Source organism: Pelophylax lessonae, assembly GCF_965119305.1.
Source record: "Pelophylax lessonae genome assembly, chromosome: 13".
Lineage (NCBI taxonomy): Eukaryota > Metazoa > Chordata > Amphibia > Anura > Ranidae > Pelophylax > Pelophylax lessonae.
Window position 1 is genome coordinate 182,680,985 of NC_138780.1, and position 23,552 is coordinate 182,704,536.

At 45.5% G+C, this 23,552-nt stretch overlaps 1 protein-coding gene across 2 annotated transcripts in view; it reads right to left on the reverse strand.

The window, feature by feature from the left end:
* The window catches only part of STON2 (stonin 2), a 133,623-nt gene extending 116,191 nt beyond the window's left edge, over positions 1 to 17,432 (reverse strand). The window contains exon 1 of one of the 2 annotated variants that reach the window (XM_082275281.1): positions 17,339 to 17,432. The gene's annotated coding sequence lies outside the window, so the exon portion shown is untranslated. Of the gene's footprint in view, positions 1 to 11,472; positions 11,610 to 17,338 lie in introns of those variants that run through there. The other variant, XM_082275282.1, reaches the window with a different exon arrangement.
* Positions 17,433 to 23,552: the final 6,120 nt, after the last annotated feature.

Here is a 23,552-nt window from a genome sequence, read left to right on the forward strand (position 1 = left end):
ATTTGCCACATAGTTGCCCAATGAAACAGTGCATTGAGGTCAGCTTGTAAGTTGGAGAAATCCTGTAAGGAAGTTATTCCACTGCAAAGCTTGGTGTCATCTGCAAAGGCTGAAATGGTACTTTTAATCCCTGACACTATATCATTTATAAAGATATTAAAAAGTAAGGGTCCCAACACTGAACCCAGGGCCGGGACAAGATCATCCAGCGCCTAAGGTAAATATGCCAAACTGCGCCCCCCCTTACCTTAGAGTTAGGGTAAGGGGGTCCCCCATCCCTGCAATAACCCATTGCACCCAGGGCAGCCGACCCTCCTGCCCACCCCTTGTCCCGGCCCTGACTGAACCTATGGGGTTTGCCTTTAGTAAATAAACCCCATAGGGTCCTGTGGAAACCCGTACAATTTTAGATGGCTAAAATGCAGGGGTGTACATGGCTCCAAGAGTCATAAAATGCCCACGGGTAGCCTCTGTTATACAGAAAGCAAGAAATGCACCCTAGGAGCAGACTTGTATAAAGTACTCGAAATTTCTACTTGAGTAAAAGTACAAGTGCTCAATCAAAAAGTGACTTGAGTAGAAGTGGAAGTGCTCGCAGAAAAAGTTACTTAAGTAGAAGTACTAAAGTATTCAACATTTTTTTTACTTAAGTATTGCAAGTAGTTTTTTCAAAAAATTTGCTACTTAAGTACTAAAAGTAAAAAGTACCAGTAGTTTTGAAAAAAAATTTCTACTCAAGTACTGAAAGTAGAAGTACAAGTACTGTGTTATGTAGTTATTAAAGAAAGAAGTCAAAAGTTTGAACATCATATTGTTTTTTATTATTTCAAATGATTTATTCAAATGATTAACCGGTGTTTGTTAGTAGTTTCTTGATGCACTTTAAGCGCTGTAGCACCATTTATTTGTTTGTTTCATATTTTCTTTTTATTGGAAAGATTTGGTATAGCAGCTTTTATTATACACAGCCTTTATTTTCGTATGCGCTGATTTACAAATGACATTATACACATTTTTTTGAGCTTTATGCAACCTGCCATCTACTGTTCTGGCAGTGGTAATTTTTTTAAAAGTAACGAGTAACTATGCAGCACAAAAAAAAATACTTGAGTAGAAGTATTGAAATCATCGAAAAAATGTAGTGAAGTAAAAGTAGAAGTAGGAGAAAAAAATTCTACTCTAGGAAAGTACAGATACCGCATTTCGGTACTTAAGTACAGTACTTAAGTAGTTCTACTTCGTTACTATACATCTCTGCCTAGGAGTCATATAAGTACTGTGGAAACCCTTGTGGTTTATGTGCAGTTTTAGATGCCTAAAACTGAGCCCCAGAAGCCACAAGGAGCCCATAGGTAGCCTCTGTCATATCAAAGAAAGTAAGCAGGAGCCTCTAAAATGCATTATAGAAGCCACATAGGAAGTGTGGAAACTAGTGATCGACCACTATAGTTTTTTTATTGCCGATACCGATATTTTGGTCATCGCATATCGGTATCGGCCGATATTTTCGTACATTAAAAAAAAAATGTTTTAATTTTTATTTTTTTTGTCAGGTACTCTTGTGGAGGGATCTGGGGGGTGTAAAAGACCCCAAACCCCTCCTCTACATTTAAAAGCATTCAAAACAGCCAAACTTGGCGTTTTGAATGCTTTAAAATGCTGCCATTTTTTTAAATTTGGTGCCGAGTCATGACATCACTTCCAGGTTTTTACATGGAGACCCGATCAGAGCCGAATGCGGCTTTGATTGGGTCTTCTCTCCGGCAGCCATGCAGGATGGTTGCCCGGGTCTCCCGGTGGGATGGGAGACCCGGGCGAGCCGCGGAAGGCGGCGGGAGGGGGGGGGGTGACGTCCCCTCTTGCTCCTTGCAATGGCAGCCGAGTGGCTTCTCAGCCGCATCAGTTGTCATTACAAGACAGCCGACCGTCGGCTATGGACGCCGGTACCAGGGTGATGCCTCTAGCCGCAGCCATCACTCCGGTACAGCACTTTCCCGAAATATCGGTAATATCAGTAACCTCAGGGGCCGATTCCGATATATCAGGGAAAGTGCAGATCGGCCCTCGATATATCGGCCTTGCCAATAATCGGTCGATCCCTAGTGGAAACCCATGCAGTTTACATGAAATTTTATATACCTAAAGCACATGGGTATACATGGATCTCAGGAGCCACAAGGAGCCCCTAGACAGACTATCATTTCACAGAAAGGTCGCCATTAATCCAAAATCACACTGGGTTTAGATGTGAATAAGCAAACGTATCAGAACATGGCCTGCAGAGAGTAACAGAACTGACTGCCAACCACCCTCCAGCTATCAGAGGTGTAGAAGCCATGTATGAGGAATACAGGTAGACCATAGATGGTAATATTAGGGACGGTTTTTCGTTCTGCAGGAGTGAAGTCATGTACGGGCGCATCGATCCCGGGCGCCGCGGTTTTCACTGTGACTCACCCCATCCCGTAACCACTTATTAAAGAAAAGTTTTACACCCTGACTCAGCACACATACACGTCTATGGGATCTGACATGTACATACATGATCTACATATTAACCCTTCAATTAGCCACAGACAGGGAACAATAGAGGATTATATGAGAGTCTGAGAAGAGACGCGCGTGGCACCAGCATTGTCCTCACATAAGATATGGGTGAGCAAAGAGGAAAGCGCCAAAAACGGAACATTTAGGGATTGATTTACTAAAGGCAAATAGTCTGTGCACTACAAGTGCAGTTGCTCTAGATTTGAGGGTAACATGCAAGGAAAATAATAAAAAAAACAGCATTTTTGCTTGCACATGATTGGATGATAAATATCAGCAGAGCTTCCCCTCATTTCAGAGCTTCCCTTCAGATCCAGAGCAGCTGCAATTTCAAGTGCACTTGTAGAGCACAGTATATTTGCTTTTAGTAAACCAACCTAATAGAGTTGATTTACTAAGGGCAAATAAACTGTGCACTTTGCAAAGTGCAGTTGCTCCAGAGCTTAATAAATGAGCAGAAACTCTGCTGACTTCCATCATCCAATCATGTGCAACCTTAAATGCTGTTTTGTTTTTGTTTTTTTTCTTCCTCCTTGCATGCGATTGGATACTCTTTGCAAAGTGAAGCTTTTCCTCATTTACTAATGTAGCACCCTCCTAGGTAGGTGCTAGGTAAAAGCATCTGTTGCTCCTGCTGCTTATCAGGGGAGCCTGATCTATTAGTTTGCCTGTCACATGTTTCCAGGTGTGATTCACTGGTTCTGAGGGAGATCCAATGAGGGAGCTTGTTGGACAGTGGAGGAAACCCAGCCAGTGGCACATCATGTTTTATGGCAGTCCTCGTGGAGGGGCATTCTTGCAATGCATCCTGGGATTGACCATAAATACGGAGAGGACATGTGACAGGGTGTCTTTTGGCGGGAGCAAAGTCCCAGGAGGAGGTGGACGGCTGTCTCTCCTCCTGCAGAGTGTGAGGAAGGTGGTTCAGGCAGTCGGCCTAGTGAACCTGAGCTGCAGAGGATCCAGAGTGCTGACCAGTGGAGCTGCTGGCAGAGTCTCTCAGGAAAAATAGTGTCGGGTATTTGCCACAGGGTCTGCCTAGGAGAAGGGACCACTCCAGAGAAGTCAGGGGATCAAGGAGCTAGCTCACACAGGAAGTTTAAGAGTACAGGGGGTGCCGTATAGAAAACCCTGAAGAATAGGGACAAAGGGGGTGCCGTGTAGTTAACCCTGAAGAATAGGGACAAAGGGGGTGCCGTGTAGTTAACCCTGAAGAATAGGGACAAAGGGGGTGCCGTGTAGTTAACCCTGAAGAATAGGGACAAAGGGGGTGCCGTGTAGTTAACCCTGAAGAATAGAGACAAAGGGGGTGCCGTGTAGTTAACCCTGAAGAATAGGGACAAAGGGGGTGCCGTGTAGTTAACCCTGAAGAATAGGGACAAAGGGGGTGCCATGTAGTTAACCCTGAAGAATAGGGACAAAGGGGGTGCCGTGTAGTTAACCCTGAAGAATAGGGACAAAGGGGGTGCCGTGTAGTTAACCCTGAAGAATAGGGACAAAGGGGGTGCCTTGTAGTTAACCCTGAAGAATAGGAACAAAGGGGGTGCCATGTAGTTAACCCTGAAGAATAGGGACAAAGGGGGTGCCTTGTAGTTAACCCTGAAGAATAGGAACAAAGGGGGTGCCATGTAGTTAACCCTGAAGAATAGGGACAAAGGGGGTGCCGTGTAGTTAACCCTGAAGAATAGGGACAAAGGGGGTGCCGTGTAGTTAACCCTGAAGAATAGGGACAAAGGGGGTGCCTTGTAGTTAACCCTGAAGAATAGGAACAAAGGGGGTGCCATGTAGTTAACCCTGAAGAATAGGGACAAAGGGGGTGCCTTGTAGTTAACCCTGAAGAATAGGAACAAAGGGGGTGCCATGTAGTTAACCCTGAAGAATAGGGACAAAGGGGGTGCCGTGTAGTTAACCCTGAAGAATAGGAACAAAGGGGGTGCCATGTAGTTAACCCTGAAGAATAGGGACAAAGGGGGTGCCAGGAAGGGCCCTGAAGAGTGTTCTGCAGTACAGTCCAGTTTACCTCAGGAAGTTCACTCAATTCTATTTCACTGCTTATGACAAGGTGAACCACGGCCTAGCTGTGACTAGCGTTATACAGTGCTACTCAGTGTTACTCAGTGTTAATGAGCATTAATCAGTCGTCCCAGCTAATTGTGGATAGTTATACAAGCTGGAGTATTCCACTCATTCCCTTCTCCCATCCAAGTTCCCAAAAAAAACACAAAAAACCAAAGCTTCTGGACTGTTTCCCTGACTGAGCTAAAAACACTGTTACTTCCGGTTGCAGAATCTGATAGGTACACCCTCAGCACTTATATTGTAACTTGCTACAAAGTTACAATGTTACCATTTGATCACTGGGGAAGAGGAGACTGAGAAAAAGCTTCCTCCTGCCTGCAGCAGACTGATGACATCATAATGCCGGCATACTCGCCATTGGTTACATCGCACGACGCTGCATCTCTTGATCCCTGAGGACAGGGGCTTTAGTTACACCAATATATTACCAGACTTGCTTTAAGCTATGATTTCTATCTGATGTTCCTGGAATACTTACAGAAATGTACTCTCTCCCTCCCCCTCTCTTCTTGGGATCTTTCCTGCCTAATGACAGGGACTAACGCCGGCGATACCATGGCAGCCTGATAGTAATCTGTAGGCATTTTCTGAAGAGCTTATATCTATACATCCATTTTTGTTATGATACATTGTATACCCCTGAAGAAGCGGATCATTCAAGACCGCGAAACATGTTGGGTTGATATCCGGTGTCATTTCACTGGATATATTGTACACAATTTTGTGCCTTTATGATATATCTGCATGTAACTGTATTTGTATACTCTTCTATATATGTGAATCTTTTTAATATTTTTTAATGATGTACCAATAAATACATTTTGACTATTTTATCTATACATATGTGTTTCATGTTCTAATAGCTACAGTACCATTTAAAATCCCACCAGCCCTCTTCTTGTTTCTCCTTCTACTTTCTCACCTTGCCTTCTCCCCTTTCTTCCTTTTCTTTCCCCTTGTTCCTTTCCCTTTCAATAAATATACCCCCGGGACAGTCAGGGCTAGTGCATTCCATAGTGGATAGCCTCTGAACTGTCCCGGATCGCACTTACCTTTTAGAAGAAATACTTACCTTGAAAATTTCTTCTCCAGCGCTGCCATCTCAGGTGTGGGCAGATAAAGCCAGCGCGTCCTCTTCTGTGTCCTCTTCCGTGTCCTCTTCGGTCCCACAATGCACTGCACCAGCCCCGCTCATCAGTTCCAGGGCAGGCACGTCATTCCTGCACAGCTTCTGGGCATGCCCAGAAGCTGTTTAACAGGGAACGACTCGCCTGCACCGGAAGTGACGAGCGGGGCCGGTGCAGGCGCATTGATTCCTGGGAGCGATGATGTTCAGCTCCCAGGAATCAATGCAAGAAGGAAGCGATGGGGCGGGCCGCATAAGGAGGAAGAAAGATGAGTATATTTTCTTCAATATCAAGGTAAGTAAACAAAAAAAAAAAAAAAAAAAGGTGGCTATCCACTTCTTTTACAGGTGACACAGAGCAAGCGGGTGGCCCAAAGTCGATTTTGAGGCCGGAACTCTGCTTTAGAAACTACCCCACACATATATATATTGCCGTGAACCTGTACGTGGGCTCGTGCTCTGAGGTACACACGCGCGCCGCCGGTGACCCGCTCCCACTGTGATTGGACACAGCGGGAGCCAATCAGCGTGTCCGGCAGGCACAATTTACACTGGGACCCGCCGATCGTTCGCAGGAGAGGCAGAACTGAAGTCTGCTTATATAAACAAGACAGACTGCCGTTCTGTCAGAGAGGAAGATGGAGATCTTGTGTTACTGCTAAGCAAGAACACAGGTCTTTGTCTTCCTCCAGTTAGGCCATCCCGCACATAGTTAGCAAGCACTCCCTAGGAGCATATTTAACCCTTTGATCGCCCCTGTTGTTAACCCCTTCCCTGTCAGTATCATTAGTACAGGGATAGTGCATTTTTTTTTAGCATTGATCACTGAATTGGTGCCACTGCTTCCCAAAAAGTGTCACTTATGCCTCGTACACATGCAACGATTGTTGGCCGACCGATCGGCCGTCTTTTGTCCAGTGTTGTTGTGTTGGTAGAAATTTGCTCTAGACTGCACACAAATTTTCTCGGCCAACAACAACCAACTTCAGAAGTGATGTCATGTGCTGGTTAACTTTCCGTGTGTTTTTTCTTCTCTAAACATGCCCAGTCTTGCTCATCTGATTTTTGTCTGCCGAAATCTGTACTGACTGAAGAAAAATCGGCCGTTGTGGTGATGGCCAACAAAAATTTTATAGCATGCACACCAGATTTTGTTCGGCCGAAAAGTCGCAGTCGGTTGTCGGAAGCATCATACTAACAAGCCGAAAATCGGCCGATCGGACGTTGGCCGAAAATTCACGGCCAACAATCGTTGCGTGTGTACGAGGCATGAGTGTCAGATTTGTCTGCCGCAATATCGCAGTCTCGCTAAAAATTGCTAATTGCCACCATTACTAGTAAACAAAAAAAAAACAATTCCATAAATCTATCCCATAGTTTGTAGATGCAATAACTTTTGTGAAAACCAATCAATATGCGCTTATTACATAGTTACATATTTAGTGAGGTCGAAAAAAATACATCAGTCCATCCAGTTCAACCTATGATGTGTCTGTGTTTGTTGTTAACCGTACATTGTATACCCCTGTATGTTGTACATTGTATACCCCTGTATGTTGTACATTGTATACCCCTGTATGTTGTACATTGTATACCCCTGTATGTTGTGGTCTTTAAGGTGCCCATCTAATCGTTTTTTGAAACTATCAATGCTCCCTGCTGATACCACTGCTTGTGGAAGAGAATTCCACATCCTTACTGCTCTGACAGTGAAGAACCCCCTACATATTTTAAGGTTAAACTGCCTTTCCTCTAGTTTTAGTGAGTGGCCACGTGTCTTATTGTATTCCCTTTCTCTGAATAGTTTGTTCCTTATGCTAGGGTCGTCAGTACAGTATTTGTACATTGATATCATATCCCCCCTCAATCGTCTCTTCTCCAGAGAGAATAAGTTCAGTGCTTGTAGTCTTTCCTCATAGCCGATGCCCTCCATTCCCCTAAATATTTTTGTTGCCCTTCTCTGGACTCTCTCCAGTTCCAGCATGGATTTGTTTTACTAAGAGCCGGTTCACACTGGGGCGACTTGTCAGGCGACCTGGTCGCGGGTCGCCTGCCATAGATTAGCACAGGACCCGTTCTAATAGGAGCGACACAAGTCGCTTCGACTTAGAAAAAGGGGCCTGAGCTACTTTGGGGCGACCTGGAGCGACCTGCATTGACTTCAATGATATGAAGTCCGTGCATGCCGCTCCGAGTTCGCGGTGCGAGCTGCGCACCGCGACTTCACAGGTCGCCCCGGCAAGTCGGGTCGCACCTATGTGAACCGGCTCTAAAAGTATGTAGCAGAATACATATTGGCCTAAATGAACGAATAACAAAGACAAGACAGAATACCTTGTGTCCGATGTTTCGTGTGACATTTCAGAAAAGTTTGTTAAAAAAAAAAAAAGTATGACGGTTCAATAAAGTTTGTTAAAAAAAAATAAAAAATATTGTAATGCTCAGGGATTGGTGCATCAGCTCTGCCTGCACCGCGACGCACACCAAGCAAAGTCATGGATGTTGTGAATGGATATTTAAAGTAGAGCCGTCCATAGACGGTTTGAATCTTCCTGCTGAACCAGCTGAGAATCAAACAATGTATAGGTATGTATGATTGATCAAGTTGGGTGCAACCAGCCTGCCGGATTTTACTTGCGATTATCGCTAGCAGCTGTTGAAACAGCTACCAATAATCACTGTCTGTCACTGGGACGGCTCCCCCTTGCTGGGAAAATACAATGGCTCAGCGGGATCGATTCCCCTGTCAGCATTGTCAGTGTTGATGGGAGTACCTGTGGATGCAAGAAATAATATCACACCGTCCATTGTTGGCCTGAGATATCAACTTACTACTCAAGAATTGCATTATTCTCAGTGGATCATCTGGCTTGTTGGGGTTGATTTACTAAAGGCAAATAGACTCTGCATTTTGCAAAGTGCAGTTGCTCCAGAGCTTAGTAAATGAGCAGAAGCTATGCTGACTTCCATCATCCAATCATGTGCAAGCAAAAATGCTGTTTTTTTTTTTTACTTTGCTCGTGATTGGGTATTCTTTGCAAAGCTTAAAGCAGTAGTATCCCGCTTTTTTCCACTTTTAACTACAGGTAAGCCTATAATAAGGCTTACCTGTAGGTACAATTAATATCTCCTAAACCGAGCGGCGCATGCGTTCTGAAGGTCCGGGAGCTTGCCGGAAAATGACTCCCGCGCGAATGTGCGGGAGTGATGTCATCGCGGCTCCGGCCAATCACAGCGCCGGAGCCGCCGAACCCGGAAGAGACGCAGAGGGATCATGTCAGCTCCCACAGCGGTGTCTGGGGGTCCGTGTCGGGGCTTCGTTCTAAGGTAAGTGTTTCATAATGAGCTAGTATGGGATGCATAATATCTCATTATGCCTTGGTCTGGTGTTTTTTTTTTTTTTTAGGTTTACAACCGCTTTAACCTTACCTCATTTACTAAGCTCTAGAGAGCAACTGCACTTGTAGAGTGCAGAGTCTATTTACCTTTAGTAAATCAATCCGAGACTGTGCACTCCACAAGTGCAGCTGCTCCAGAGCCTTAGACCCGGTTCACACTGGGGCGACCTGTCAGGCGACCTGGTCGCCTGACAGGTCGCCGTTGGTCGCCTGCCATAGAGAAGCTGTGGACCCGTTCTAATAGGAGCGACACAAGTCGCTCTGACTTAGAAAAAGGGTCCGGAGCTTCTTTGGGGCGACCTGGAGCGACCTGCATTGACTTCAATGACATGAAGTCCGTGCCGGCCACTCCGAGGTCGCGGTGCGAGCTGCGCACCGCGACCTGTGAGGTCGCCCCGGTAAGTAGCGTCGCCCCAGTGTGAACGGGGTCTAAAAGTCAGCAGCTACAAAAAGTGTATCTGCAGACGTTTAATAAACACACACTCACCTGTCCCAGGATCCAGCGATGCGGCCCATGTACACACACATACACACATATATATAGAGCGAGAGAGAGAGTATATACATTATATATACAGTATCTCACAAAGTGAGTACACCCCTCACATTTTTGTAAATATTTTATTCTATTTTTTCATGTGACAACACTGAAGAAATGACACTTTGCTACAATGTAAAGTAGTGAGTGTACAGCTTGTATAACAGTGTAAATTTGCTGTCCCCTCAAAATAACTTAACACACAGCCATTAATGTCTAAACCGCTGGCAACAAAAGTGAGTACACCCCTAAGTGACAATGTCCAAATTGGGCCCAATTAGCCATTTTCCTCCCCGGGTGTCATTTGACTCGTTAGTGTTACAAGGTCTCAGGTGTGATTTGGGAGCAGGTGTGTTAAATTTGGTGTTATCGCTCTCACTCTCTCATACTGGTCAATGGAAGTTCAACATGGCACCTCATGGCAAAGAACTCTCTGAGGATCTGAAAAAAAGAATTGTTGCTCTACATAAAGATGGCCTAGGCTAGAAGAAGATTGCCAAGACCCTGAAATTGAGCTGCAGCATTGTGGCCAAGACCTTACAGCAGTTTAACAGGACAGATTCCATCCATAACAGGCCTTGCCATGGTCAGCCAAAGAAGTTGAGTGCACGTGCTCAGCGTCATATCCAGAGGCTGTCTTTGGGAAATAGACGTATGAGTGCTGCCAGCATTGCTGCAAAGGTTGAAGGGGTGGGGGGTCAGCCTGTCAGTGCTCAGACCATACGCCGCACACTGCATCAAATTAGTCTGCATGGCTGTCGTCCCAGAAGGAAGCCTCTTCTTAAGATGATGCACAAGAAAGCCCACAAACAGTTTGCTGAAGACAAGCAGACTAAGGACATGTATTACTGGGACCATGTCCTGTGGTCTGATGAGACCAAGATAAACTTATTTGGTTCAGATGGTGTCAAGCGTGTGTGGCGGCAACCAGGTGAGGAGTACAAAGACAAGTGTGTCTTCCCTACAGTCAATCATGGTGGTGGGAGTGCCATGATCTGGGGCTGCATAAGGGGAGCTACAGTTCATTGAGGGAACCATGAATGCCAACATGTACTGTGACATACTGAAGCAGAGCACGATCCCCTCCCTTCAGAGACTGGGCCGCAGGGCAGTATTCCTACATAATAACGACCCCAAACACACCTCCAAGACGACCACTGCCTTGATAAAGAAGCTGAGGGTAAAGGTGATGGACTGGCCAAGCATGTCTCTAGACCTAAACCCTATTGAGCATCTGTGGGGCATCCTCAAACGGAAAGTCTCTAACATCCACCAGCTCAGTGATGTCATCATGGAGGAGTGGAAGAGGACTCCAGTGGCAACCTCTGAAGCTCTGGTGAACTCCATGACCAAGAGGGTTAAGGCAGTGCTGGAAAATAATGGTGGCCACACAAAATATTGACACTTTGGGCCCAATTTGGACATTTTCACTTAGGGGTGTACTCACTTTTGTTGCCAGCGGTTTAGACATTAATGGCTGAGTGCCGAGTTATTTTGAGGGGACAGCAAATTTACACTGTTATACAAGCTGTACACTCACTACTTTACATTGTAGCAAAGTGTCATTTCTTCAGTGTTGTCACATGAAAAGATATAATAAAATATTTACAAAAATGTGAGGGGTGTACTCACTTTTATGAGATACTGTGTGTGTGTATATATATATATATATATATATATATATATATATACAAAAATCTACAGTATATATAAAGCTGGTTTGTTTTACACCTTAAAAAACACATTTCCCCTTCACAGTTCAGTCTAAAGAACAGAAGACCCACCTTACATACAGCTGGTGATCTGGGCATGCTGGGGCTTGTAGTGCACAGGAAGTCAAAGGTGCTCAGGCAATCCAAGCTCGGATTATCGGACGCCGGGTGTGCTATTCTCACCTCTCCGCCATTCCACGCCATAAAAACAGCAGACGGTACAAAGTCCTCACAGCTCACAATCTAATTTTAGCATCTGAGCTCGGTGATAAAAACTGAGGATCTCCCACATACAGAGCCGCCATACTGTGTGTATTATAGAGAGACCACCATACTGTGCATATTATACAGAGCCCACCCTACTGTGCGTATTATACAGAGCCCACCCTACTGTGCGTACTATACAGAGCCCACCGTACTGTGCGTATTATACAGAGCCCACCGTACTGTGCGTATTATACAGAGCCCACCATACTGTGCGTATTCTACAGAGCCCACCGTACTGTGCATATTATACAGAGCCCACCATACTGTGCGTATTATACAGAGCCCACCCTACTGTGCGTACTATACAGAGCCCACCCTACTGTACGTATTATACAGAGACTACCATACTGTGCGTATTATACAGAGCCCACCGTACTGTGCGTATTATACAGAGACCACCATACTGTGCGTATTATACAGAGCCCACCGTACTGTGCATATTATACAGAGCCCACCGTACTGTACGTATTATACAGAGACCACCATACTGTGCGTATTATACAGAGCCCACCGTACTGTGCGTATTATACAGAGCCCACCGTACTGTGTGTATTATACAGAGCCCACTGTACTGTGCGTATTATACAGAGCCCACTGTACTGTGCGTATTATACAGAGCCCGCCGTACTGTGCGTATTATACAGAGCCCACCTTACTGTGCGTATTCTACAGAGCCTGCCGTACTGTGCGTATTATACAGAGCCCACCTTACTGTGCGTATTCTACAGAGCCCACTGTACTGTGCGTATTATACAGAGCCCACCGTACTGTGCATATTATACAGAGCCCACCGTACTGTTCGTATTATACAGAGCCCACTGTACTGTGCGTATTATACAGAGCCCACTGTACTGTGCGTATCATACAGAGCCCACCGTACTGTGCATATTATACAGAGCCCACTGTACTGTGCGTATTATACAGAGCCCACCGTACTGTGTGTATTTTACAGAGCCCACTGTACTGTGCGTATTATACAGAGCCCACCCTACTGTGCGTATTATACAGAGCCCACTGTACTGTGCGTATTATACAGAGACCACCATACTGTGCGTATTATACAGAGCCCACCGTACTGTGCGTATTATACAGAGTCCACCGTACTGTGCGTATTATACCCATCATACAGAGCCCACCGTACTGTGCCTATTATACCCATCATACAGAGCCCACCGTACTGTGCATATTATACAGATCACACAGAGACCTCTGTACTGTGCATATTATACAGATCACACAGAGACCACCGTACTGTGTGTATTATACAGACCATACAGAGACCACCGTACTGTGCGTATTATACCGATCGTACAGAGACCACCGTACTGTACATATTATACAGACCATACAGAGACCACCGTACTGTGCGTATTATACAGAACATACAGAGACCACCGTACTGTGCGTATTATACAGAACATACAGAGACCACCGTACTGTGCGTATTATACAGATAATATAGAGACCACCGTACTGTGCATATTATACAGATCATACAGAGACCACCATACTGTGCGTATTTTACAGATCATACAGAGACCACTGCTAGGTACAGATTTGGGGCCTCTATTCCCAAATCAGCATTGACTGCTTCAACCCCCTCATAGACACAGATCAGATGTTAATATAATCAGCTCAAAACAGCCTGATGCTGGGGTCTCCTGCTATATTCTGTTTATTAAGGTGTTATATGTTTACTGTTGTGTCTTTGTCCTATTGTTAATAGAGTAATTGAGTCACCTATTGTTTCTGTCTGTTGGATAGTCCTTCTGGAGGTTCGTACATGATATGATTAATCTTGTGATAACTTTACCTCATTACCTAATCAGTGTGGGGTGTTTATCCCAATGTGTAATATTTGTTTTTATTGTTATGTGGGGACTGCCGATAATTTTGAAGTGTGTAAAAACCTGCATTTCTGTTGAGAGTTCCATTTTGCACCTAAGTCTAGTTCTTGGGTGCAATTCTCAGCTATAATACCTGGTTCCTGACTGGAGGAAGCTGTATCTTGATGGTCCGTTACAGCCCCTATCTCAGGGGTCTCAAACTAGTGGCCCTCCAGCTGTTGCGGAACTACAAGTCCCATCATACCTCTGCCTATGAGAGTCATGCTTGTAACTGTCAGCCTTGCAATGCCTCATGGGAATTGTAGATAGTTACATAATTAGTCAGGTTAAAAAAAGACATCTGGCTCAAACAATAAAAAACAAACAAAAAAAACAAAACACAACCATACAATCCCATATACAATCCTATAGTTGATCCAGAAGAAGGCAAAAAACCCAGCAAAGCATGATCCAATTTGCTACAGCAGGGGAAAAAATTCCTTCCTGATCTCCCAAGAGGCAATCGGATATTCCCTGGATCAACTTTACCTATAAATGTTAGTACCAATTGTAGTTCTGCAACAGCTGGGTGGCCACCAGCTTGAGACCCCTGCCCTAGCTACTCTTCTCCATATCGTGGAGGGATGTGTTTTGTAGTCCTCAGACATAACTGGGAACAATGTACCTGATAAGAGTGCAGTACAGGCAGAGAGCAGAGGAAGTGTGTTAGAACTACTATAGAATACCCCCAACTATTCACCCTAACATGGGTGGGAGTGTTCTTTAGTCCTCAGAGATAGCTGGGAACAATGTCACTGATACGAGTACAGCACAGGTTGAGAGCTCAGGGAGTTATCGGCTCAAACTTTTTCTGGCAGGATAAAAGAGATATAAGAAAACACTTTCAATGGTATATTTAACCGACCAAAAGGGAGCAAACGTGTTCATGTTTGGGGTTGACATACAGTGTAACATATATTAAAAATGACCAGTGGCGGCCTGTCCATTGGGGGCGCAGGGACGCCGCCCCCCCCTATCCATCCATCCGGCCCCCTAATCTACATGCAGGGCACCGGACACATGGATTCCAATGGGGTTTTTTTTTTTTGAAGCACGTGATTAGAGCCAGAGGCTCTAATAGGCTTCAAAAAAGTGTGGGCTCGGGGCGCAGAGCATTGCGCCCTAAGCCCACCCAGTTGTGTGACAATAGCAAATGAATATTCGCTATTGCCGCACTCATTCTCCTCCCGGCCAATCAGGAAGCGGGTCCTGAGACCTGTTTCCCGATTGGCTGAAAGGAGAAGGCATCCTATTGGCCAAGAAGGAGAGAGGAGGCGGCCGCCGAGAGGGAACATGGAGACTGAGGGGGAAGCCGCCACCACCGCTGCCACTGCCTGTCAGTCCTGCGGAGCAAGGTAAGCAAACTGGGGGGGGGGGGGTATGGTGATGCGGGCTGGAGTGATTGAGGGGGGTCCGTGTCCGTCAAACGCCCACCCCCCCCCCAACTGATGAAGCACCAGCCGCCACTGAAAATGACAATATTCCGGAACGTGTCTGCAGGGGTGCAGGGAAATAGTATGCCTGCTGGTGGGCACAAGACTGGCACAACACACTTCTACAAGATCACACCCTACAGCAGTGTCATAAAAAATATATTATTATATTTATAAACAACAATTGTGACAATGTTAAAAAGTTTTATTTATTGCACCCTTTGTTGATAAAAACAGGATACAGGGTACAGACCCAACCATAAATCCTGGTGCCTGAGTGGTTGTTCCCTGAGTTATGCTGCCATACACGTATAGATTTTTGGACAAGAATGTACGTTGAACAGTCATACGAAAATTCTTTGAACATTCGATGAATGGACAGATGTCGTTCGAAAATTGTCTTTTGCTTTTAACATTAATTTTTAAAATTAATGTAATTTCTGAGCGATAACCACATACACTGCCCAAAAATTTGTTGATTGAGAAAAGTTTTCCTTCCTGCCCCTTCAAATTTTCCCGTCACTGCAGTCGAAAACCGACATCGATTTGACCCCAATAACGATTTGAAAACCAAACAAATTTTCTTAAAACGAAAATTTCCGAACGAAAATCTATACGTGAATGGCCAGCATTAGACCGACATCTTACATCTAACGTTTGGTGCCCCTCGAGACAGTGGACCTGTCATATGAAGTAACTCCTGACATATCCTTATACACAGTAAGTGGCGGTTCACACATATGCGATGTGAGACATTGCATGGGATTTGCACCGCTATGCTCTGCAAATCACATGCGATGTCTGTGCGATGCAAATTCAGCCATACAGATTGCATGGCTGAATTTGCATCACATTCGGACCAAAGTCGCGCAGGACCCTTTTTTTTGGTCCGCACCAGAATCGGATCGCATGGGTGTTCACTCCTATGCAATCTGATTCATGTCCAAACTGACAGTTCGCACTGCAATATGCGAACTGATCTGGGGGTGTCGTTAACTTTGTATTGACACCCCTAGCGATTTGCATATGTCAGTGTGAACTGCCTGCGAGTTGGGGGCAATGCGGGAACCCGCAGTGGATTCGCAGGGTTCCCGCATCGCACCAGTGTGAACCGGAACAGGTAAAAACCGCCTTCCAGCTATAATCAGTAACTTTGCTTAGGCCAGTGATGGTGAACCTTGGCACCCCAGATGTTTTGGAACTACATTTCCCATGATGCTCACCTTTGAGCATCATGGGAAATGTAGTTCCAAAACATCTGGGGTGCCAAGGTTTGCCATCACTGACTATGAGCATCATGGGAAATGTAGTTCCGAAACATCTGGGGTGCAAAGGTTCGCCATCATTGGCCTAGGCTGAGATGATGTCATCAGTTTTCTGCAAGTGATAAGAAGCATTTCCTCAGTCCCCCCTGCCCCAGTTATCAAGTGATCAGACTGCAACAATGTTACTTTGTAGCAAGTCACAAGGTGAGAAGCTTCGTTGGTGAACACAGCCAAGAACCGCACAGGCTGGTATTTCAATCTAGGAAGCAGATGGTGACCAGGGATGATGCCAGAGCAAAGATGGGACTGTCCTTCTGGAATGAAAAGCCATTGAAGAAATGTTAAAGGGGAGAATTTTGAGCTCTGTGGGAGCTTCTACAGAACCCAATGGAGGTCTGGCTTCTTCAAAGGCTGTAGACTGATTGGTGCATGTGTGGGTTCTTGGACTTACAATGCCAATTGTGCAGAAGATGGCCAAGGTTTGACCAGGCCCTTGGAAGCACCACTCCCAGGACCAAGTGATCAGATGATCTGGATTACCTTTGTGCTGGGCAATTCAGCCTATAGCCTATAGCCCTACATCTGAAGGAGGACCAGGAATGGTGCAGTTTGGTTCGGTTGTATGGGCCGCCCTCAAAATAGCGTACCGTACCGAACCGACCCGAACCGATCCGCTCAGTGGAAACTAGGTATTAGGGACTTAAACTGTACTATAAGGACTGCTTCGGGACATTAATTGGGACCGCAAGGACGTGATGGGGTAAAGGTTCAAATGCCCCAGCTAAAAATCAAAGCCTTCCTAGCATGACCATTGTGTACATTTTACTAAAGCCATTTGTAGCGCCCCCCGCAGGATGGTGCCCTGGGTGACCCCACTGGTGGCCCTTAGAAAAGGTCCCCTAAGATCAGAACATTTTGGACTTATTTGAAATGATAGCAGAACATTTTGGAGTGCGACAAGTTAATCTGGAATTCTGCAGTCTCTGGGGGTTCCAGTGGGAGCAGCGACAGCCCTGCATTACACAACATACAGCAACAATGAAATCAGAGATAAATATGTCTGGTACAATGTATACTGGTGACCTACCTGCTCTGGTATTTCTCACAGTACCAACTGTGGACAGAGATGAAGGGTGCAGGGGAGTTAGAAATCGAGGCGTATAGGGGAAAGAGATCAGGGGGTACAGGGGAGAAGAGAGATCAGGGGGTGAAGCAGAGATATTTCAGGGGGACTAGGGAATGGAAGAGATGAGGGAAGGCAGGAGAGAGGGATCAGAGGGTGCAGGAGAGAGAGATCAGGGGATGCAGAAAAGAGAGATCGGGGGTGCAGGGGAGCGAGATTAGGGGGTGCTGAGGAGAGCGATCAGGGGGTGCAGAGGAGAGATAATTTGGGAGGGGGGGCAAGGGAAAGAGATTAAGGGGAGTAGGAGAAAGAGATCAAGGGGCACAGGAGACAGAGAACAGGGGGTGCAGGGGGTGCAGGGGAGAGAGATCAGGGGGTACAGAGGTGAGATAATTTGGGAGGGGGCAAGAGAAAGAGATCAAAGGGTGCAAGAGAGAGAGATCAAGTGGCGCAAGAGAGATAATTCAAGGGAGGCAAGGGGGAGAGATCAGGTGGTGCAGACCAGAGATCAGAAGGTACAGGGAGACAGTTACTAGAGGGTGCAGGGTTTATATTGAGGGGTGTCAAGTGTGCAGGGGAGACAGAGTTCAGTGATGTTGGGGAGATAGCAATCAGGGGGTGTAGGGGTGATAGAGTTCAGGAAGGTGCAAGGGCAGATAAAGATCAGAAGAGGGTAAAGTAATGAGGGGGTGCAGAGAAGGCAGATATTTGGGGTGCTGGAGACCAGGGATCAGCAATGAGAAAGAAAGGCAACAGTAGTTGGGGGGTGTAGGCAGCAGGTGGCCAGAGTTGCATCAAGCAGAGGAAGGCAGCAAGAACCCTGTAATACAGGAAACTAGAATCAGTTTTCAGGGGTTCAGGAGAGGTGAGGATCACAGGGTGACAGAAGATCCACTGGTGAGATTGTGCAGGACAGCCAGTGTTTAGGGTGGTATGAAGCAGGAGTGAGAGGGGTTCAGGAGATGCAGAGATCAGGAGGTGAAGGAAAACTAGTGATCATGGGGTGCAGAGGATGAAGAGATCAGGGGGTGGGAGGGATACATTGACCAGAAGTGAAAGGGATCCAGGGATCAAGGTTGCAGTGAATCCAGTGATCAGGAGTGCAGGGAGTCCAGTGATCAGGAGTGCAGGAGATTCAGTGATCAGGGGGTGCAGGGGATCCAGTGATCAGGAGTGCAGGGAGTCCAGTGATCAGGGGGTGCAGTGGGTTCAAGTGATCAGGGGGTGCAGGGGATCCAATGATCAGGGGGTGCAGGGAGTCCACTGATCAGGGGGTGCATGATATCCAGTGATCAGGGGGTGCAGGGGGTCCAGTGATCAGGAGTGCAGGGAGTCCAGTGATCATGGGGTGCAGGGAGTCCAGTGATCATGGGGTGCAGTGGGTTCCAGTGATCAGGGGGTACAGGGAATCCAGTGATCAGGGGGTGCAGGGATTCCAGTGATCAGAGGGTGCAGGATATCCAGTGATCAGGGGGTCACAGGGCAGTCAGTGATCACAAGGTGGATGAAGCTCAGAAGATCAGAACTGCAGATCCAGGGACAGCTGGCTTCTGAGTGAGATGGGAAAATGAAAGACCCACCCACTGCCCCAGACTGCCTCCTGATTGGTTGCTCTACAACATCTGGACTGCAGTTAACTCTTGACTGGCTGTGTGTGAGCTGGGAGCGATGCAACTTTGTATAAAGTTTCCTCTTCTGCCATCAATATGTGCAATATCTGATATTATACAATATCTCTTTCTACAACCTCTCCGGCCAACACCAGATGTAATATCCTCTGCAGAGTCACTCTATATCTTACATCACTGGATGGTGTAAGACAACACAAAGGTAGAAGAGTATATTCTACCTTATAGGTCAGTGGTTCTCAACTCCGGGCCTCAGGAGGACCCACTAACAGGCCAGGTTTGCAAGATAACTGAAATACATCACAGGTGATATATTTTGCTGCTCGGTGATTGCAGTATTCTATTTTGCATCTCCCCAAGGTGATACTTAAAATCTGGCCTGTTAGTGGGTCCTGAGGACCGGAGTTGAAAACCACTGTTATAGGGGGGTCATGTTGGAGGTGTGATGTGCCATTGGTGGGCATAATCAGAAAGGTAGAGAGAAGGTCAAGAGAAGAGAATTTTCTACCTTAAGGAGGGTCATGCTGGTGGTGTGATTTCCCAGTGATGGGCGTAATCAGAAAGGTATAGAGAGATGGTCAGGAGTTGAGTAGTTTCAAGGCCATGATGGAAATGTAATTTTTCTGGTGGGGGGGGGGGGGGGGGAGTAATCAGGAAGGTAGAGAGAAGGTCATGAGCAGACTGTTTTCTACCTTATGAAGGATCATGTTGGAGGGTGTGATATCCTGGTGGTGGGCATAATCAAAAAGAAAGAGAGGTCAGGAGCAGAATATTTTCTAACTTATGAAGGGTCATGTTGGAGGATGGTATCCCCATAGTGGGTGTAGTCAAAGAATTAGAGAAGAAGAACAGGAGTTGAGTAGTTTCTACCTTACGGAGGGTCATGATGGAAATGTGATATTCCGGTGGGGGGCGTAATCAAAAAGGTAGAGAGAAGGTCAGGAGGAGAATATTTTCTACCTTATGATGGGTCATGTGGGAGGTGTGAAATCCTGGTGGTAAGCATAATCAGAAAGGTAGAGAGAAGGTCAGGATCAGAGTTGTTTCTATCATATGGAAACTTATGTTGGAGATGTGACATTCCATTGGTGAGTGTCAGGGGCTGACTGGTAACTTTCAGCCCAGGGGAGAAGTACAAACTAGAGGCCCATGGTGCAGGGATTCGGCCCCCCTTCTATTCTCCCTCTTCCTGTCCTCCTCCTGACCCCCATTCCAGGCTGAATCTCTGCTCCAAGTACTCTCTACTCAGCGGCTGAATCCGGGTTCCCGACCTGGCCAGCAGGGGGTGGTTGCGGGGAGCTGGGACAGCTCGGTTGGGGCTGGAGGAGAGTCTCCAGTGGGGCATGGAACCGGCCTCTGCTCAGACACAGTTTACACCATCCATGCTGGGGAGGGGGAGTCCTGCGCTCTGTCCTTGTCTTCAACCCACACTCAATAGGTCAGCGGCAGGGATTTTTAACTCACCAGAAAACTTTAGGCATGTCTGTGGCAGAAGTGGTGCAGCCTTTTTACAGGGCATCAGAGTGGCCCAGGGGGCAATTTCCCCCCTGCCCCCTGGCCCAGTCCTCCCCTGGGGAGTGTAATCAGAAAGGTAGAGAGGTCAGGAGAAGAGATTTGTCTACCTTATGCAGGGTCACATTGAAAGATGGGATATAGGCTTAAACAGAAAGGTAGCGAGAAGGTCAGGAGAATGGTAGTTTCTACCTCATAGAAAAGGAGATGACAGTTCGCTACTCAATAAAAAAACAACTCACTGCCCACCTCACCCAGTCTTAGTTATAGCCGGTCAATGTTCTAAGATCATCACATTAAATGTATTCAACAAATGACCAATTTCAAACCCAAAAGATTCTTCCTACCACCATAAACTTATAGCAGGAGAACCACAAACACGTTGGGGACAATCCCTGGAATCAGAGCCAATAAAATCACTCAATAAAAACAAAAATGATAGCTTAATCTGAAAAAAGTAACTTTCTGGTTTAAGCTATTTATAAAACACCCTCCTCTTAAAGGAAGCAGAGCAGTTCCTCGGCTCACAGCTGTCAAAAAAAATCAGCCAGCAATGTTTATCAACAACATTGCTCAGTGCTGAAAGAGACAGGATAAAAAGAAACATTGTATCTTCTTATCTGTCCTGTTTATTCATTTACAGATCAAAGGGATGAACTTTGGTCTGCGAATGAAGTCAGTGTAAAGCAACCTTTTCAAGTAAAAAAATTTTATTATGTTTTTTGTTTTTTTTTTGGTTTTTATTAAATAATTCCTCTGTTTAACCCCTTATTAACCCTTCATTTTCTCTAATCAGCCTTATTAACTCCCTATTCTCTGTCTCCATTTAAATATTTTCCTGCTGATTTTTTATTTTTTTTATTTACTTCTACTTTATAAACTTTTAATAATTAAAACATTTTTTTTGTTTGCTTTGCTCATTAATATTTTTACACCTTTAACATATATTTACACGTTTCACATTAAAAAAAAAAGTGCAAAATTGTAAAAAATAAATGTATTTTAATTGTAAAGTAACTTTTCAATGCTTTGTAACATTGCTGACAGCTAAAGAGTAAACATAAAAGTTGTGGTAGGTATCAGTAAGTACTAAAAAAATAAAAAAATAAATAAAATTGATTTAATGGTTATTTTTTTATTCTTTACACATTACACAATTTTTCATTACATTTCTTTAAATGTGAAGGAAGCAAAGAATATTATGTCTTATTTTATTGCCATCTTGTTTGATAACTTAATGTTCCATGGTTGTAAAAATGGGAAAGTTCTTCAGAATTGTGATCTTTATTCTAAGCAAACAAATTGTAATTTTTCATTTTATCCAGAATCATGCAGCTCTACTTGGATGTAAGGAGTGGTTATTTGAGTTACTGTTGCCTTTCTATTATCTGGAACCAGTCTGCCTGTTCTCCTCTGACCTCTGACATCCACAAGGCATTTTCCTCCACACAACTGCCGCTCACTGGATATTTTCTCTTTTTCCCACCATTCTCTGTAATCCCGAGAGATGGTTGTGTGTGAATATCCCAGTAGATCAGCAGTTTTTGAAATACTCAGACCAGACACCTTTTTGCATTTCTGTAAGACATCACCCCCCCCCCCCCCCCCCTGTCCCCCGGGGTCCCACTGCCCTTCTCTGGAGGTCACATCATAGAGGGAGGAATACTTCCCATTGTAGAGTGTCTATGTGTCTGTGTGAGGAGTCATTGTGGTTGCCATTGTGTTGCAATCTTCAATCTCCTCTTTCTCTGATAAAAGCCATAAAATGAACTCAAACTAAAATCTGCAACTTCTGCAGTAATTTGTGCTGTGACATGCCGCCATCTAGTGGTAGATTTCTAAACTGTAACAAAACAATATACACTATATTGTCAAAAGTATTGGGACACCTGCCTTTACTCGCCCATGAACTTTAATGGCATTCCAGTCTTAGTCCGTAGGGTTCAATATTGAGTTGGCCCACCCTTTGCAGCTATAACAGCTTCAGCTCTTCTGGGAACGCTGTCCACAAGGTTTATGAGTGTATCTATGGTATGATCATTCTTACAGAAGCGCATTTGTAAGGTCAGGCACTAATGTGGGATGAGAAGGCCTGGCTCGCAGTCTGTGCTGTAAGTCACCCCAAAGGTGTTCTGTCAGGTGGAGGCCAGGACTCTGTGCAGACCAGTCAGGTTCCTCCACCCCAAACTTGCTCATCCATGTCTTTATGGATCTTGCTTTGTGCACTGTGGAGGGGGGATTATGGTGTGGGGTTGTTTTTCAAGGCTTGGGTTTGGCCCCTTAGTTCCAGTGAAGGGAACTCTTAAGGCATTGCATACCAAGACATTGTGGGCAATTTCATGCTCCCAACTTTGTGGGAACAGTTTGGGGATGGACCCTTACTGTTCCAACATGACTGCGCACCAGTGTACAAAGCAAGGTCCATAAAGATATAGATGAGGGAGTTTGGGGTGAAGGAACTTGACTGGCCTGCACAGAGTCCTGACCTCAACCCGATAGAACACCTTTGGGGTGAATTAGAGCAGAGAATGCAAGCCAGGTGCTCATCCATATCTTTATGGACCTTTCTTTGTGCACTGGTGTGCAGTCATGTTGGAACAGGAAGGGGCCATCCCCAAACTGTTCCCACAAAATTAGAAGCATGAAATTGTCCAAAATGCCTTGGTATGCTGACACCTTAAGAATTCCCTTCACTGGAACTAAGAGGCCAAGCCCAACCCGCAGAAAAACAACTCCACACCATAATCCTCCCTCCACCAAATGATTTGGACCAATGCACAAAGCAAAGTCCATAAATACATGGATGAGCAAGTTTGGGGAGGAGGAACTTCACTGGTTTGCATAGAGTCCTGACCTCAACCTGATAGAACACCTTTGGGATGCATTAGAGCGCAGACAGCAAGCCAGGTCTTCTCGTCCAACTTCAGTGCCTGACCTCACAAATGCGCTTCTGGAAGAATGATCAAACATTCCCATAGACACACTCCTAAACCTTGTGGACGGCCTCCCCAGAAGAGTTGAAGCTGTTATTGCTGCAA